Source organism: Hypanus sabinus, chromosome 8, assembly GCF_030144855.1.
Source record: "Hypanus sabinus isolate sHypSab1 chromosome 8, sHypSab1.hap1, whole genome shotgun sequence".
Lineage (NCBI taxonomy): Eukaryota > Metazoa > Chordata > Chondrichthyes > Myliobatiformes > Dasyatidae > Hypanus > Hypanus sabinus.
Window position 1 is genome coordinate 63,243,729 of NC_082713.1, and position 19,439 is coordinate 63,263,167.

At 42.1% G+C, this 19,439-nt stretch overlaps 1 long non-coding RNA gene across 1 annotated transcript in view; it reads left to right on the forward strand.

The window, feature by feature from the left end:
* The window catches only part of LOC132398206 (uncharacterized), a 187,048-nt gene extending 168,934 nt beyond the window's left edge, over positions 1–18,114 (forward strand). The window contains exon 3 of the long non-coding RNA XR_009513575.1: positions 17,332–18,114. This is a non-coding gene — a long non-coding RNA (uncharacterized LOC132398206). The remainder of the gene's footprint in view (positions 1–17,331) is intronic.
* The last annotated feature ends 1,325 nt before the right edge of the window (positions 18,115–19,439 follow it).

A 19,439-nucleotide genomic window follows, 5' to 3' on the forward strand; every position in this document is an offset into this window, starting at 1 on the left:
TTCACTATCCATGCCAATACACTTTCTCCAACTCCATGTATCTGTATCTTATTTATAAGTCTCTTGTGTGGCAACTTATCGAACGCCCTCTGGAAATCCAAGTATACGACATCCACCTGCTCCCCTCTATCCACTGCACTCATTATGTCCTCAAAAAAATCCAGTAAGTTTGTCAAACAGGACCTGCCCTTTCTAAGTCCATGCTGCGTCTGTCTAATGGAACCCCTCCTTTCTAAATGTTTCACTATTTTTCCTTAATGACAGTTTCAAGCACCCCTTCCTCAGAGACCCTTCCTTAGGATTGGAAAGGAAGGGGATGGAGGAATGTGTCAGAATAAAAGGGTGGGGGAGGAGAAATTAGGATAGCTAGGTCATAGCTGAAACCAGGTGGGTGGGAAAAGTAAAGGGCTGGAGAGGAAGAAATATGATACGAGAGGAGAGTGGACCATAGAAGAAAGTGAAGGAGGAGGGTATCCAGGGGGTGGTAATAAACAGGAGCAAAGAGGTAAGAGCCCAAAGTGGGGAATAGAAGAAGATGGGAGGGTATGGGAATATCTTTTTTTAACTGAAAGGAGTTATCAATTTTCATGCTATCAGGTTGGAGGCTACATAGGGGTGCAATATAAGGTCACAGACATGAAAACATCTGCAAAATCTGGAAATCCAAGAAATACACACAAAATGCTGGAGAAACTCAGCAGGCCAGGCAGCATCTATGAAAAGGAGTAAACAGTCAGCATTTCACCTTGAAACCCCTCCTCAGGATCCCAGACCATTTCTAATATGCCTGACTGCTTTCTTAGATTTATACCCTTTTTCTGCCACTTGCGTGGCTGCACACACGTGATATTTTTCAGATAACTTTTCACACAATCTGTATGAAGTCTTCTGGGGATAGATCGCCTAGGTACCCACAATTAATGCTGTGAAGTTGACTCTATGAATATCTACATGTGTCCTTTTAACTTCAAACTGATTACTAGTTGTCATTTACATGAAGAACTGAAGATTGACTCCCGTTTATGGCTATATGCTGAACAAGGAATACTAACTGGAAGTTCAACTTTCTCAAAAACAACCCTTTGTTCTCTAGAAGAGTGCTACATTTGAAAAGCTGATCTTGGCAAAAATGCAAGGCCCCCTGGCCCTGGGCAGTGAATATCCATCGCATTGTGAAAATTGAATCCAGAATGTATCAAAGATCATCTGATATGATTTCGTCAGCTCATACTGAAGCCTAGAAAATATCTATTACTTCAAAAGCATCATCTAATGAGACTTGCTGCAAAATCATAGTGCAGTTCATGAACCAAGTGAAAGAAAAGAGGAAGTGCAAAGTGGAAGAAACCTGCTGATAAGGGGGGAGTTGTTGTTGTCTGGCGTACTGACCTCTACCTGGACGAGGCACAGCGACAACTCTCTGATACCTCCTCTTATTTACCCCTTGATCATGACCCCACTAAGGAGCACCAGGCCACTGTCTTCTATACCATCACCAACCTTATCAGCTCTGGGGATCTCCCATCCACTGCCACCAACCTCATAGTTCCAACACCCCGCACTTTCTGTCTCTACCTCTGATGCACAAACCTGCCTGTCCAGGTAGACCTATTGTCTCAGCTTGCTCCTGCCCCATCGAACTCATTTCTGCATACCTTGACACTGTCTTATTCCCCCCCCCCCCCCGTTCAATCTCTTCCCACCTATGTTCATGACACTTCTCATGGTTGAATTTTTTCAATGATTTTAAGTTCCCTGGCCCCCACTGCCTTAATTTCACCATGGATGTCCAGTCCCTATATACCTCCATCCCCCACCCGGATGGTCTCGAAGCTCTTCACTTCTTTTTGGATTCCAGACTTAACCAATTCCCCTCTACCACCACTCTCTTCCGTCTAGCAGAATTAGTTCTTAATCTCAATAATTTCTCCTTTGGCTCCTCCCACTTCCTCCAAACCAAGGGTGTAGCCATGGGCACCTGTATGGGTCCCAGTTATGCCTGCCTTTTTATTGGCTTTGTGGAACAGTCTATGTTCCAAGCCTATACGGGTATCAGTCCCCCTCTTTTCCTTTGCTACATTGACGACTGCATTGGCGCTGCCTCCTGCACACATGCTGAGCTCATTGACTTCATCAACTTTGCCTCCAACTTTCACCCTGCCCTCAAATTTACCTGGTCCATTTCTGACACCTCCCTCCCCTTTCTTGATCTTTCTGTCTCCATCTCTGGAGACGGCTTATCTACTGATATCTACTATAAGCCTACAGACTCTCAACAGCTACCTGGACTATTCCTCTTCCCACCTTGTCTCTTGCAAAAATGCTGTCCCCTTCTCACAATTCCTCTGTCTCTGCCACATCTGCTCTCAGGATGAGGTTTTTCATTCCAGGACGAAGGAGATGTCTTCCTTTTTTAAAAAAAGGGGCTTCCCTTCTTCCACCATCAACTCTGCTCTCAAACGCATCTCTCCCATTTCCCGCACATCTGCCCTCACACCATCCACCCGCCACCCCACTCGGGATAGGGTTCCCCTTGTCCTCACCTACCACCCCACCAGCCTCCAGGTCCAACGTATAATTCTCCGTAACTTCCGCCACCTCCAACGGGATCCCACTACCGAGCACATCTTTCTCTCCCCCCCACTTCTGCTTTCCACAGGGATCGTTCCCTACGCGACTCCCTTGTCCACTCGTACCCCCCATCCCTTCCCACCGATCTCCCTCCTGCCACTTATTCTTGTAAGCGGAACAAGTGCTATACCTGCCCTTACACTTCCTCCCTCACCACCATTCAGGGCCCCAGACAGTCCTTTCAGGTGAGGCGACTGTCAAAATTAATCCACACTCAGGTTGGAGGAACAACACCTTATATACCGGCTGGGTTGCCTCCAACCTGATGGCATGAACATTGACATTTCTAACTTCCGTTAATGCCCCTTCTCCCCTTCTTGCCCCATCCCTGACATATTTAGTTGTTTGCCTATTCTCCATCTCCCTCTGGTGCTTCCCCCCCCCTTTTCTTTTTCCCAAGGCCTCCTGTTCCATGATCCTTTCCCTTCTCCAGCTCTGTATCACTTTCGCCAATCACCTTTCCAGCTCTTAGCTTCATCCCACCCCCTCTGGTCTTCTCCTATAATTTTGCATTTCCCTCTCCCCCCACTACTTTCAAATCTCTTACTATCTTTCCTTTCAGTTAGTCCTGACGAAGGGTCTCGGCCCGAAACGTCGACAGTGCTTCTCCTTATAGATGCTGCCTGGCCTGCTGTGTTCCACCAGCATTTTGTGTGAGTTGTGTAAAGAAAAGTGCAGCAAGGTGCAGAATACAAAACAATACAAAACAAGAATACAAAGAAATTGGGACAGGGAGATTAATTTTGGATGTCACTGTTTGAATGGGCAGATTGGTGCATGTCCCCCTTCTGTGCTATAAACACGTGAGTTTGAAATTCATCTCACATTCTAATCTTTGAAACCTTACTAAATCCAAAGTCCACCATTGTTGTGTGAGTTGAACCAAAGAGTAAGTGAAATGAAAGACCAAATACTCTTGATTTGAACATAAATCTGTAGTGGATTGAATCAAGCAAAATGGAGACTGTAACATTATTATTGGTATCAACACACTCAGAAGTGAAGATAATAAATATAAATGGAGCAGAAATCCACAACCTGAACCTTAGTCTGTAATTCATCCTGGAAGGCCTATAATTGTGGAGTGCCAGTTGGGACTCTTGAGTGGGTTGATTAAAATGTTGGCAGGAGCTATCAATATGCTTGTATCCTGGGGAAATGCAGCTGCCTCTGAAAGTAAAGAGCTTTATCCCCAATGCAAATGCAGAGACAACTAGCAAAAAGTCACGCAAGAGCTTAGAGATCTAATATTATTAGTAAGCACACTGAAAGGAGGAAACCAGGTGGGACACTCAGATTACTTTGTCATTTGAATTGTGTATTTATTGAGGTAGCTTTTTAACATTTGCTGCAAAGGGAATTTGATTTAGTTGTATTTTCCATGTTCAGATTTTTCATTACTAACTATATCAATATTTGTTCAAGTTATCTGTACTAATTTGACATTGCTTTGCCCACATATGAAGGTTATGATAACAAAGAATTAATTTATCAGTATAATTATATTGACTATTATTCATTCATTTTAATTAGAATGCTGGCTATTTCAAACTTAGAGCAGCTTTTGGTCTGCCAATAATATAGTAAATGGCATATGGGTAGTTTCACTTGATGAAGAAATCAAAGTTAGAATTCTACGCATGCATTTTACAAACATAAAGTAGTAGTTGGACAATCTGTGTCTGATATGCCTTGCTCCCATAGCTAAATAAGTAGAGCAATTATTTAGCTGAAAACTTGTCATTGGGCTTTAAATTTATAAATTAGAGACAATGCTGAACACCAGTTGTCAAACAGGTTAATGATAGGCTAACATTTGGTCAACAGAATGAGGTGACAATTTCAGCTAAGTTATAATTGGACCAGTACCTGATAAATCTGTAATGTATTGATCAATTTCTTTTAGAGCAATGAGCTTCTCCTGTTGTGGGTACATGTACTGTTTTCTTCACATGCTCAATGTTCTCTCTCTCTCTCTCTCTCTCTCTCTCTCGCTGCAATGTGAATACACCAGTTAAAGCTATCTCCTGAATATGTGCTTCTATTTAATTGATATGTAGTTGTGTACAGACACAACAAATTTGCTGCAAGCATGAACTACATGGCAGAGAATATCACCAACTGCACTGAGAGTTGCAGGATGAAACAGCGAAAGCAAAACAGTACGTGAAGGCCATCACAGACACTAACAAATGCGTGAGTACAGTGCACAATATCAGAGAAAGACACAGCATTTAAAGTAGAAATAACATGGCGATGGCTTCAGTTGGGGAGTTGACGAATTTGATTGTGTTAATGAAGGCTGGGAGTTGTATATCAAGAGGACAGAACTGTATTGTAACGTGAACAACGTGAGGAGCAAAACAAAGCACTTACACTTCTTAGCTCAAGAATGGTAGTCTCTTACAGAACCTAGTAACCCCTAAAAAGCCAGCAAGCAAGACGTTCAACAAAATTGTTAAAATTTTCCAAAATTACTTGAGCCCTAAACTGCTGGCAATGGTGGAGAGATTTAGATTTTACAAAAGGAACAAGTCAAAAGATGAAAGCATTTCTGAATACATTTTATAGCTGTGCACAGTTTCCTAGTATTGTGACCTTAGAGATGGACTTTCTGATGCATTAAGGGACAGGCTTGTATGTGTTATGCATTGCAAAGCACTCAAAAGAGGTTACTATCCAAAGGAGACCTAACCTTCGAATGGGCATTGACCTTTGCAACATCGTTTGAGATTGCAGCAAAGAATACAACAGAACTACATAAAAGGTAGCTGGAATGTAAAATGCACAAAATGATGCAAAAAGCCTAAGTTGTCATCGATATGACAAATCCTCCCATGATGCAAATCACTGTCAGTTCAAGGAAAAAAGTCTGCAGAAAGTGTCACAAACAAGGTCACATAGAGAGAATGTGCAAGGCAGATAAAAAGCACAACCAAGTGATAAGTCCCAAACAAAAACTAAGTAAATGCATAAATCTACCAAATGTAAAATAAAATCAGAAAACATAGGTGACAAAGGTGAACTGTCGCGCCTAAAGCAGCATAGTATAACTGAAACAGCAGATCACAAGATGAGATGGATCACAATAGAAGTGTTCAGTGTAAAACTGTAATCAGAGCTCAATACGGTCAGCTTGGTCCATAATTCCAGAAGCTGACATCAGCAGACTTTTTACTAAGCTATCTTTAGAGAAAACCTCGGCAATGCTAAAGACTTAATCAGGTGAAAAAGTGGCTTCCAAAAACAAAACAAAAGCAAATGTGACACATGTAAGCCAAACACAACAGTTAGAGCTTTATGTATTGAGAAGTGGAGGGCCAGCAGTTTTCAAATGTGAATGGTTGAGAAAAATCCAACTAGACTGGCACCTAATCAAAGCCCTCAGTATGGCATCAATAGGCGATGGCAGCCCAAATGGTAGCACTAACTAGAGGCTGGCAAAGCTGTTTAATGCTAATGAGAAGGTGTTTGAGAAGGGGACTGGAAAACTCAAAGGCATGAAGGCCAGAATTGAACTGGATGAAACAACGACACCAAGATTTCATAAAGAATGTACAGTGCCTTATGCACTAAGTTCTAAAGTGGATGTTGAACTGCAGAGCTTGGAAGCATCTAACATTCACTCCAAGGTTAAATGGAGCTATTGGGCCATGTCCATTTTCCCAGTGATCAAGAAAGGGAAGGCCAGAGCCATTTGCATATGTGGGGTTTTCAAGGTGAGCATCAATGCAGAGCTCCATATTGTGCAGGATCCCCTGCCATGAATAGAAGACATTCTTGCATCTTTGGCAGGTGGGGAGGAGTTTTCAAAGATGGACTTGTCATAATCCAATCTGCAAATGGAGATTGGGGAGTCAAGCAGGAAGTTTTTCACAATCTACACTTACAAGGGACTGTTCCAATCTAATCAGCTCATCTTTGGTGTCACAACAGCTCCAGCAATTTAGCAAAGAGCAATGGACCAAGTGCTCCAAGATGTTCAAGGGACACAATGTTGCCTTGATCACATCATCTTGGCTGGCAACAATGTTGAACAGCACCTCCAGACCTTGGTAAAGTAGTTACCAGGCTGAGTGAACATGGTCTGTGTACAAAGAGAGAGAAATGTGAGTTTTTTCAAGAATGTGGTGGACATGTCATTGACAAGCATGGCTTACATAAGTCACAAAAGAAGATTGAAAGAGTGTTCCAGACACTCAAACTGGAAAATGTGTCAGTCTTGTAAAATGCTACCATTGGTTTCTCCCAAACATTGCTACATCCATTGAATGTACTGTTATAGGCAGGAACAAAGTGGGAATGATCATAAAGATGTGGAAGAGCATTCAAAGAAATAAAGAGACTAATAACATGTAATGAATTGCTCACCCATTGTGAGCCATCCCTGCCCATCGGACTAATATGCAATCCATCTCCTTATGGCATTGGAGCTATTTTGTCACATATTATGAAAGATGGATCAAAACATTTGATTGTATTTGCTTCAAGATCACTGATGAGCATAGAAAGCATCTATGCACACATCGACCAAGAGGCCCTTAGACTAGTATGGGGAATAAAGAAGTTCCACCACTACCTCTATGAACAAAAATTTATGCCCTGGTGTCCATTTTAAGTCCCAGGTAGGGAATTCCAGCGATGACTGCTATCAGGTTACAATGTTGGGCATTATTGCTAGGAAAATATTGTGCAAGGGTACCAAACAACAGAGCAATGCTGATGGCTTGTCACAACTTCCACTATTGGGAGCTGAAGAAGAAAAGCCTTCATACTGTGAAGCAGCAGAAATGCTTCACACCACATTAGTGGACCAGTTGTCGGTAACAAATTCCAAAATGCAAAGAAAAACAAGGAATGACCCGAAACTATCAAAAGTCTTTGAAATCATCATGCAAGGACGGCCAACTCATGGTAACACATATGTTTCCAAAGTTCTCTGTGAGACAAGACCAACTTTCGGTATGTCAAAGAATACTGATGTGTGGCTTTTCTTCTGGTTCCCTCTAAACTGCACACCAGAGGGTTAGAAAATATGCATGAAGGACACCTAGGTACAGTCAAGGTGAAGAGTCTCGCCTGAAGCTATGTGAGGTGGCTTGGAATAGATAATCAGATTGAAGACTTGGCCAAAATCTGTTTTGTATGCCAAAAAGTTCAAAATACACCCCCACAGGTACCATTACACTCATGAAAGTTGCTGTTGTCACCATGTCAAAGAGAACAGATTGACTTTGCTGGGCCTTTCATAGACTCCATGTTTCTGATTGCTGTGGATACTCATTTGAAGTTGCTGGAGGTTGTACCAATGAAGTCAACCACCTCAGCAAAGACTCTATCTGTGCTGAGGACTACCTTCACCGGAAATGGCTTACCAGAACAAATAGTGAGTGTCAACGGACACAATACGTGTCAGAAGAATCCTGACTGCTCATAAAGAAACATGGCATCATGTCAGCTCCTAATCACCCAGGAACGAATGGGTTAGCTGAATGGTTTATCCAAACCTTCAAGAAGTCCATTAAAGTGATGGACAAGGAGGACATTTCTTTACAGCACAAGGTGGACAATTTCCTTTTTGTGTAGCAGAACTCTGTTCGTGTGGCAACAATTCAGACACCTGCAATACTTTTCATGAGCAGGAATCTGTGACCTTGCAAAGACCTCCTGAAACCAGATCTACAGAGCGAAGTGCAGAATAAACAGTTCAGCCAGTTACCAAGTGAAGCAGCAAGGATTGGACAAGAAGTCCTAGCGCATGATTACCGTGAAGACAAGTGAACACCTGGTAGGATAGCTACAAGAGCTGGACCATTGATGTTGGAGATCAGAACAAGAGATGTGATGTGGACCAGATACTGGATGCTCAAGCAAAGAACACACCTGAGTCAATTGTATCCAATAAGACTGACACATTACAGGTCACTGGACTTACCACTCAGTGATGATCATGTCACTGATAGCAATGTGACACCAGAAACCGAGAACATTATTGTTGACAAGACACCTGCCAAACCTAATGCAACTCCACAGGTCTAGAAGCATTATCCTGAAAGAAACTGAGCACCACCCAATAGTCTGAAACTTTAGAACTGTGAAGTTATTTATGGACTGTTATTGTGAAAGCATGTTTATTTCGAATATGGTTCATAAAAGGGAAATAGAATGTTTTTTACCTAAATAGTTTTATGTTGCATTAATCTAAAGGGGAAGGAGGTGTAATGTATGGATCTATTTCTTTCAGAGCAATGATCCCCCCCCCATCTTAGCACTACATATTGATTTGTTGTCTGCACATGTGCTGTTGCCTACCCACGTTCTCTCGCTGCAATGTGAATACAGCAGTGAAATCCATCTGTCGTGTGTGTACTTTTATTAATTAATATGTAGTTGCACTCATGCACAACAAAATCCCCTAAACTTGATGGAGAATTTCGGTTTTTAAGAGAGACCTGTAGAGAAAGTTGTGATCTTCAAAAATTCCACCAATTCTGGCAAGATCTTGGTGGGTTAAAAACAGCAAATGAAACACAACGGCTCTAGAGCAGCAGAAGAGAGAGAAAACAGGGACTACAGGTCAATTGTCCTGTCACCTGTCATCAGAAAATTACTTAAGTTTATGATCCAGCAATGAAGATCATTCTGTGCGAGGTGACTTGTTTTCAGAGTATACATTTAGCAGAGCAGATAAAAGAGAACTATTGAATGTATTGTATGAAGATTTCTAGGATGCATTTGGTAAAATGCCACATAGCAAAAAAAGTTTAAAGTTCAAATTAAATTCATTATCAAAGTATGTGTACTATATACAAGTTTGAGATTCATCTTCTTGCAGCACCCACAGGCAAATAAAGAAATATAATAGAATCCATGAAAAAGCATACTGATGCACCATCAATAACTCTCAGAGACGGGAGGCAAAAGATAGGCTTTTATTAGCTGCAAACATGACCACGATATCTTGGAGACTGAGGGAGGAGCAGTGCTTCCAATCACATTTATACAGGGGTCTGTGGGAGGAGCCACAGGAGCAGTCAGCAGAGAGGCGTGTCCAGACAGGTATACCCATAGTTTACCACACATACATAACAAAGACCGACAAACATTCTAAGTGTAATGTTGATCATGGAAATAAAAAATATAAGTTGCAGAATCCCTGAATACTTAGTCTACAAGTTGGGGATTGAATTCAGGGCTGAGGCAAGTGAAGCACCAACATTAGACCAGGAGCCCAGTGGTTGTAGGGCAACAACTGTTCTTCAACCTTGTGGCATGGGACCCAAGATGCCTTCACTTCCTGCCCAATGGTAGTAGTGAGAAGAGATGAAGATGCGTCAAATGCAGGCTGATGAGATGGTCTTAGGTGGGGATATTGACTGGCAAGGAATAGTGGGGCTGAATACCAGTTTGTTTTCTGCTCTCAGGCCTCAGTGCTTTAATCTGGCCTGAAGTCTACCCTGCCACGCTCTCTTCCAGCAATGGCCAACTTCCATCTACTTGAAAATATCATTCCTACATTCCTGAGAGTCAAGTCCCCCGTATCATTCAGAGCTCATAAAATCACCAGCTCATTTAGACGGTTCAAAAGTACGCAGTGGATTCCAGTTAATTAGGACACATTGGGATCAGTATGTTTTGGCTCAATTAAGTGGCTGTCCCAATTAACCAAAGTTTCATGGAAGTAGTGAAAATGGTATAAGAAAGGAAAACTATTGTTTAACTAAATAACATATTATGATTAGGAGAAGTGTGCAGACACAGTAGCTTGTTATTGCATATGGCCATTGAAAAGATTTAAAAAGTGAGAAGATTTCAAGATAAAAGGGAAACACTGCTTAGTGGAGCGGTTGCCAAATCAGAGTGAGTCAGAGTAGTAGGGCTTTGGCTCATCAGGGCGTAGGCGAGAGCAGACGTAGGTGAGGTAAGGAGATAAGTTACTTCCATCTTTCTTTTTTCCTCTAACTTAAGAATAGTGGTTATGACTGCAGGGCCAGTTTTCTTCTCCGTCTGTCGGATGTGGGATATCTGGGAGTTCCAGCCTCTCTGATGGCCACATGTACACCAGATGCATCAAGATGCAGCTCCTTAGAGACTATATCAGGGAACTGGAGCTGCACCTCGATAACCTCGGCTTGTTATGGAAAGTGAGGAGGTGATCAATAGAAGCTATAGGCAGGTGGTCACACCGAGGCCACCGGAGACAGATGAATGGATGACTGTCAGGAGAGGGAAAGGGAGAACGTTAAATAGTGGAGAGATCCCCTGTGGTCATCCCCCTTAACAATGTACTCCATTTTGAGTACTGTTGTGGGGGGTGGGGAGGAGAAACAGCCTACCTGGGGGAAGCTACAGTGCCTCTGGTTCTGTGGCTCAGAAGTGTAGGGAACAGAAGAGGATGGCAACAGTAATAAGGGATTCTATAGATAGGGGGACAGATAAGTGATTCTGTGGGAGCAAAAAAGAAACACGGATGGTAGTTTGTCTCCCAGGTGCCAGGGTTTGTGATGTTTCTGAATGCATCCACAATATCCTGAAATGGGAGGGTGGGCAGCCAGAGGTCATGGTACATATTGGTAGCAGTGACATAGGTAGAAAAAAAGAGGAGGTCCTGAAAGCATAATACAAGGAGTTAGGAAGCTGAGAAGCAGGACCTCAAAGGTAATAATCTTAGGATTACAGGCCTGTGCAACACAACCATCAGCATAGGAATAGAATGAGGTGGCGGATAAATGTGCAGCTGAAGGATTGAAGCGGGGGCAGGGATTCAGATTTCTGGATCTTTGAGACCTCTTCTAGGGCAAGTGCGACTTGTACAAAAAGACCGATTGCACATAAATTCGAGGGGGATCAATATCCTGGCAGGAAGGATTGCTGATGCTATTGAGCAGGATTTAAACAAGATTTGCAGGGGGTGGGAACTGACATAAAGAGGCAGAGGGTGGGGCGATTGGTGCACAAGTAGAGACAGCTTGTAACGAGTTTGTGAGTAAGTATAGGCAAGTGATAGAATAAAGATGCTCACGGCCTGACGATATGAGCTGTGTATTTTTAATGCAAGGAGTATTATAAACAAAGCAGATGAAATTTGCGCATGGATCAATACATGGAACTACAGGTATAACATTGTGTCCATTACAGAGACTTGGATGTCTCAGAAGCTGGAATGGCTGCTGAGTGTGCCAGGCTTAAGATGTTTCAAATAGGACAGGGAGGGAGGCAAAAGAGGTGGGGACGTGGCATTGTTAATCAGTGATAGTGTCAAGGCTGCAGAAATGGAGGAAGTCATGAACGGATTATCTAGTGAGTCAGTGTGAGTGAAAGTGGCAATAACTCTACTGGGTGTATTTTATAGAACTCTCAATGGTAACAGGGACATCAAAGAGCAGATGGAGAGTAGATAGAGAGGCAGATTCTGTAATGGTGCAATAATTAAAGGGTTATTGTGATGGGAGATTTTAACTTTCCTAATATTGACTGGCATCTCCATGGAGCAAGGGGTTCAGATGAGGTGGAGTTTGTTAGGTGTGTTCAGGAAGATTTCCTGACACAATATGTAGATAAGTCAACTAGAGGAGAGGCTGTACTCAGTGGGAGAGCGTTTTGGAGGTAATGATCACAACTCTATCTCCTTTACCATAATGCTGGAGAGGGATAGGAGCAGACAATTTGGGAAAATATTTAATTAGGGTAGGAGGAAATATGATGCCATTAGGCAGGAAATTGGGAGCATAAATTCGGAACAGATACTCTCAGGAAAACGGAAGGTGGAAGTGTGACAAATGCTCAGGGAACATTTTGCATGGTGTTCTGCATATGTATGTTTCCGTTGAGGCACGGAAAGGATGGTAGAGTAAAAGAACCATGATGTACAAGAGATGTGGAAAATCGAGTCAAGGAGAAAAGAAAATCCTACGAAAGGATCAAGAAACTAGGTAATGTCAGAGTTCTAGAAAATTACAAGACTGCTAGGAAGGAGCTTTAGAATAAAATTCAGAGAGCTGGAAGGGGCCAGGAGAAACTATGACGAGCAGGTTTAAGGAACATCCCAAGGAATTCTGCAAGAATTTAAAGAGCAAGAGCATGAGCCATGTGAGAATAGTACCAATCAGGTACGATAGTGGAAATATGTTCATGGAGTCGGCGGATGTGGTGAAGGTACAGAATGAATACTTCCCTTGAATGTTCACCAGGGAAAAGGACCTTAGCATTTGTGGGGATGACTTACAGCAGACTGAAATGCTTGAGCATATAGACAGTAAGAAGGAGCATGTGTGAGAGCTTTTGTAAAACATTAAGTTAGATAAATCACCGGATCCAGATGAGATATACCCCAGGCTAATGTGGGAAGCAAGAGAGGAGATTGTTGAGCTTCTGTCAATGATCTGTGTATCATCAGTAGAGATGGAAAAAGTACCAGAAGATTGGAGTTTTGCAAATGCTATTCCCTTGTTCAAGAAAAGGCAGTAAAGGTAACCCAGGATATTATAGGCCAGTGAAACTTACTTCAGTGGTGGGCAAGTTGTTGGAGAAGATCCTAAGAGGCAGGATTTATGAGTATTTGGAGAGACATAATTTGATTAGGGAATAGTCAGCATGGATTTGTCACACGAGCCTGATTGAATTCTTTGAGCATGTAACAAAAAACATCGATGAAGGTAGAGCATTGGATGTAGTGTATAAGAATTTCTGTAAGGCATTTGATAAGGTTCCCCATGCAAGGCTCATTCAGAAAGTAAGGAGGCATGGAATCCAAAGAGACCTTGCTTTGTGGATCCAAAATTGGCTTGACCACAGAAGGTAAATGGTTTGTATTCTGCATGGAGGTAGATAACCAGTGGTGTTCCGCAGGGATCTGTTCTGGGATCCCTCATATTTTGATTTTTACAAATGACCTGGATGAAGAAGTAGAAGCGTAGGTTAGTAAGTTTGCTGATGACGCCAAGGTTGGGGGTGTTGTGGATAGTTTGGAGGGTTGTCAGAGGTTACAGTCGGACATCAGTAGGATGCAGAACTGGACTGAAAATTGCAGATGAAATTCAACCCAGGTGAGTATGAAGTGGTTCATTTTGGTATGTCAAATTTGAAGACAGAATATAGTATTAATGATAAGTCTCTTAGCAGAAGTCCAGGTGCAGTAATACGAGTAGTCATCACATCTGGCGTCTTCCATGGTTGCAACGGATGACCATGACTTCTTCTGTGTCTCATTATGATCTTCACTCTCCATGGAGCATTGTATAACTGTGTTTCTAGTGTTTGGATCACACGCTCACCCTGTCTGCTGGAGCTAATTTTGCATGTGGGGGCAGGCATGTTCCAATCTCACTGAGGTATGAGACCCACTCACTACTCTCACCAGGTTTAGCCTACATGTTGAAGCAGTGTACCGGGGTGTGGCCACTTTTGTGTGCAAACACCCACTTGGAGCCGCAGGTGAGAGCTGAGGGTCCAGTGGAGACTAAACGTAACATTCGAGGTGATTGTTGATGCCTTTAATTTCTTAATCATTCCTAACTTAATAAAATAGTGAAATAATTTCATTTTCACTCATGGCTGTTTCTGGCATTTCCAAGCCTGGATGCTTGAAACTGTAGTGAAAAAGACAGTTCTGAATTGTCTTACTGCTTATTTCTTGCCAACTATCATAGAAATATATCTACAGCACTTTACAGGCCCTTTGGCCCACAATGTTGTGCCAACCATGTAGCCTACTATAGAAACTGCCTAGAATTTCCCTACCGCATAGCCTTCTTTTTGTCTAAGCTCGGTGTACTTATCTAAGAGTCTCTTAAAAGACCCTATTGTATCAGCCTCTACCACTGTCACTAGCAGTGCATCCCATGCACACAGCACTCTCTGTGTGCAAAATTTACCTTTGACATTCCCCTTATACCTATTTCCAAGCACCTAAAATCTATGCCCCCTTGTGTTAGTCATTTCAGCCCTGGGAAAAAACCTCTGGCTATCCACACGATCAATGGCTCTCATCAGTGACAAAACTCACTTGTTTTTGAACACAAACACAGGCAACTGATGCTATTTTAAAATAGTTCATTCTAAGCATAGTGCAATGTCCAATGGCCACACAAAGGCACATGCTACTGACGCTAGTTAAAAACTGTTCAGCCACAGTCTCCTCACCCATTCAAGCAGCAAAATGTCCCAAATACACAAAAGGAATCCTAGCTATTTTCTCAGTTAGCTTTTGTTCTTTAAGAGCTGTTCCAAATCAGCAGCTGCTAAGATTAACTGCTGACCCATTTAACCAGATTCCATGGTATTCCTTAAAGGGAAATTACAGCAGTTATTGTAGTTCAGAAGATGTGCATCCAGTAGATTATTTAGTAGTGGACACTTTGATATCTGAGACACAGTAGTAAGCTGAATTTGGCTTACCAATCATCACTCTATCAGCTGATGTACAGTAGTAAATTCTATTTAAAATCATGATCCACCATTTGGGAAACCCGTAAGAACATAAGACATAGAAGCAACATTTGAGGCATTTAGTTTGCTCTGTCATTCAAGCGTGGCTGATTTTTTTTCATCCTATTCTTGCACTTTCTCCTCTTAACCTTATACCTCTTAGCAATCAAGGACGTCTAAGACTCTGCCTTAAATATACCCATTGATTTGGCTTCAACAGTAATCTGTGTCAACAAATTCCACAGATTCACCACATTTAGCTAAAAAAAAAATCCACCACAATTCAAGTAAAAGGATGTTCATTTATTCGGAAGATATGCCTTCAGATACTACTCTCCTACTAATGAAACATCTTCTCTATGTTTACTCAATGAAGGCCTTTCAGTATTTGGTAGGTTTCAATGAGATCTCCATCATTCTTGTGAATTCCATAAGACATAGGGGCAGAATTAAGCTATTTGGTCTATTAAGTCTGCTCTGCATACCATCCTGGCTAGTTTATTATCCCTCTTAGCCCTATTCTCCTGCCCTCTCGTAAACTTTCACGCCCTTACTAATTAAGCATTTACCAACCTTCAGTTTAAATATATCCAATGAATTGGCCTGTCAATAGCAAAGCTGTCAATAGCAATGAATTCCACAAATTCACCACCATCTGGCTAAAGAAATTCCTCTTTATTGCTGTTCTAAATGAAAATCCCTCCATTCTGAAGCTCTGCCCTTTGGTCATAGACTCCCCCATTACGGGAAACATCCTCCCCACATTCAGTTTATCTGGGCTTTTCAATATTCAATATGTTTCAATAGATCCCCCCTCATTCTTCAAAACTCTAGCGAGTACAAGCCCAGAGCCAGCAAATACTTTTCATATATTAACCTTTCACTCCCAGACTCACTCTCATGAAGGTCCTCTGGACTCTCTCCAATGGCAGCTTCTCTTTTTTAAGATCAGGAGCCCAAAACGGCTCATCATTCTCCAACTATGGTCTGACCAATGCTTTATAAAGCCTCAGCATCACATGCTTGCTCTTATATTCTACTCTTCATGAAATAAATGCTTACTTTCTTGAAACAAATGGCTAAACCTGCAAGTTAACCTTTAAGGAATCCTGCACAAAGACTCCCAAATCTCTTTGCACCTCTGATTTTTGTATCTTTTTCCCTTTTTAGAAAGTATTCTACACCTTTATTCCTTCTACTAAAATGCATTATCATACATTTCCTGCACTGCATTCCATCAGCCACTTCTGTGCCATTCTCCCAAACTGCCTAAGTCCTTCTGTAGACCCCCTGCTTGCTCAATACTATTTGCCCCTCCACCTCCTAAATCTTTGTATCATCCACAGACATAGCCAAAAAGCGATCAATTCTGTCATCCAAATCAGTAACATATAATGTGAAAAGAAATGGTCCCAACACAGAGCCCTGCAGAACACCAATAGTCACCATCAGCCAACCTGAGAGAGAGAGGGAGAGAGAGACAGAGAGAGAGAGAGGAAGAGGGGGAGGGAGAAGAAGTGGGAGAGTGAGGGGGAGGGGAGGGGGAGAGGAAGTGAGAGTGAGAGACGGGGAGGGACAGGGAGAGGGAGAGAGAGTGAGAGTGAAAGACAGTGGGGGAGGGGGAGGACAGAGGGAAAGAGGGAGAGAAGTTCGTTAAAGAACAGTACTGCACATTTTTTTGCTTCAGAAACACAATGAGATAGTCAACTGAGAAAAAACACAGAAAATGGAGTAAATTTGCAGGTTCATAAACAGCGAGCACAGGATGTTAATAATAACAATCAATAAATAAATAAGCAGAAATTCCAGAATACATATGGTGTTCATGCCATGAGGTTGGAGGATATCCAAACGGAATATAAGGTGGTGTTCCTCCAACCTAAGTGTGGCCTCATCATGACAGTGGAGGAGGCCATGGATGGACATACTGGAATGGGAATGGGCATTAAAATGGGCAGCCACTGGAAGATCCAATAATGCCTCACCACACCTTCACACTTTCCTATGCCCATTTCTCTCTCTCATGTTTTCTTCTTGCTCACCCATCGCCTCCCTCTGGCGCTCCTTCCCCACCCTCCATCACTTCTTACTTTCTTCCATGCGCTTCTGTCTCTTTCACTAATCAACTTCCCAGCTACTTGCTTCGTCCCTCCCTCGCCAAGTTTCCCTCTCTCCTCTCCCCACCTTTCAAATCTACTCCTCAGCTCTTTTTTCTCCAGTCCTGCCGAATGGTTTTGGCCAGAAATATTGACTGTGTATTCTTTTCCCCCCTAGATGCTGCCTGGCCTGCTGAGTTCATCCTGCATTGTGTGTGTATTCCTTGGATTTCCAGCATCTGCAGAAATGCTCTTGTAACCAAAGGCCTACCAATAGATGAAGATGGAAGAGTCCGGTGTTTCGCACCATAAACACTCACAAAGAGCTTTATCACTATAATAGGCTCATTCCTGGAGTAGTAGTTCAGTTGCACGTGCACTTTGCCAGAAAGCTATGGACTAGCTACTGCAAGGCTGCCCAGGCACTCAGTGTTAGGTGGATGACATCATTGTAACTGGTAAGGATAACAAGAGACACCTCCAGAATCTCAAGACAGTCTTAAAACAATTAGAATATTATCATCTCAATCACAATGCAACAAGAGTGAATTCTTTAAACCAAACATCACTTATTGTGATCACATTATTGATGTACTAGGATTACACAAGCATGCCAAGAAATTTCAAGCAGTGGTGGATGCCCCAAGGCCAAAGGATGTGTCATAGTAGTGATTCTTTTTAGGATTTGTCAATTACTATAACAGATTCCTGTCAAACTTGCCTACTGTGCTCCAACCCTTGAACTCATTACTGCAGATTGGGAAGAAACGGCAATGGACAAAGCAGAGTGAGGTGGTTTTCCAAAATGCAAAGGAAGTGGGTACATCAGGCACTGTACTCACCCATTATGATCCATTTCATCCAGTGAAGCATGCCTGCATCACCTCGCCTTATAGTCTAGGTGCATTCATGTCATATATTATGAATAAAGGCAGTGAACTCCCAATTGCCTTTGCATCAATTTCTCTTACTACTGCACTGAAAAATTACACAGTGCAGTCTTGAGCCTGGTTTGAGGTGTAAAACATTTCAACTATTACTTGGATGTTTGAATTGTAAATAAATTGTTTTATCAAACATTCTTTGTTTGTTTGATTAATTCATTTTAGGTTTTATGTAAGAAGTACGTGAATGGCACACATCAGGACGCCACCACATCAAATGTGATCACTGCACTAACGTGACACAAAGTGCACATGTTACCCCAGCTCCGTGTTTCTCTTTTGCTTAATTTCTGGAATCATATGTGAAGCCTTTCATTTCTGGGATCATTCCTCTGGATCTTCTCCAGGATCAGCACATCCTTCCTTAGAAAAGGAACTCTTGGTTAGGTGTTTTGAGAATATTTCTCCAGGTTGGTGGGGTGCTGAGATTGGTGGGGAAAGGAGCATAATGATATAATAAAGTTTTTTTTTGCCAATTAGAAATGAGAAGGGTGCACAGTACCGTGGCAGTTGGTATAACCTTATTACAGCACCAGTGACCCAGATTCAATTCCACTGCTGCCTGTAAGGAGTTTGTACGTTCTCCCTGTGACTATGTGAGTTTGGTCCACATCGTCTGGTTGCCTCCCACATTCCAAAGGTTCTAAATGATCACTGGTAGGTTAATTGGTTGCGTGGATAGTGCGAGCTTGTTGGTTTGGAATGGCCTGTTACTGCGCTATATCTCTTCTGTCAGAAAATCTGCTCCAGGGATTGAGAAGGATTAGACAATGAGAAGTATCGAGATTTAGTTTTGATCTTTCAAAGTAAAGGGTTAAGGTAAATGAACAGGAAAGTGTCATTGTGCCTATATTCAGATCCGTTATAATTTTTCTGAATGATGCAGTGGCCCGAGAGGCCATATGGTGCACTGCTGCTCACATTTCTTAAGCCTTTATAAGGCCATTCATTAGAAATAAGAAGAACAGGAGTATTTTGCTGGTTCCCAGAGCTATATTTCCATTCTTATTTAATACTGCAATTCCTCTTCCTGAAAGTTACATGCGGACTGTGACCAATGAGATAGACCCGTACCCTGCTAGCGGAATCTGCTGTTCACACCAAGTACAAGTTTCCAGCAAACTTTTCCTACTTTTATTGGCTGAGTCTGTGCCAGTACTGGAATTCAATCAACCGACTGTTTTGCTTTCATTCTGACCACAGCGACCTAAGCTCTAACTATGTATTCATTTTATCAAAAGAGAAGAAAATATTTTGAATATAGCCCATACAAAAAAAAATAAAATTTTGACAAATGCAGGTTGATCACTTCTCGAAACCAACTGCTTGATAACAGTAATTA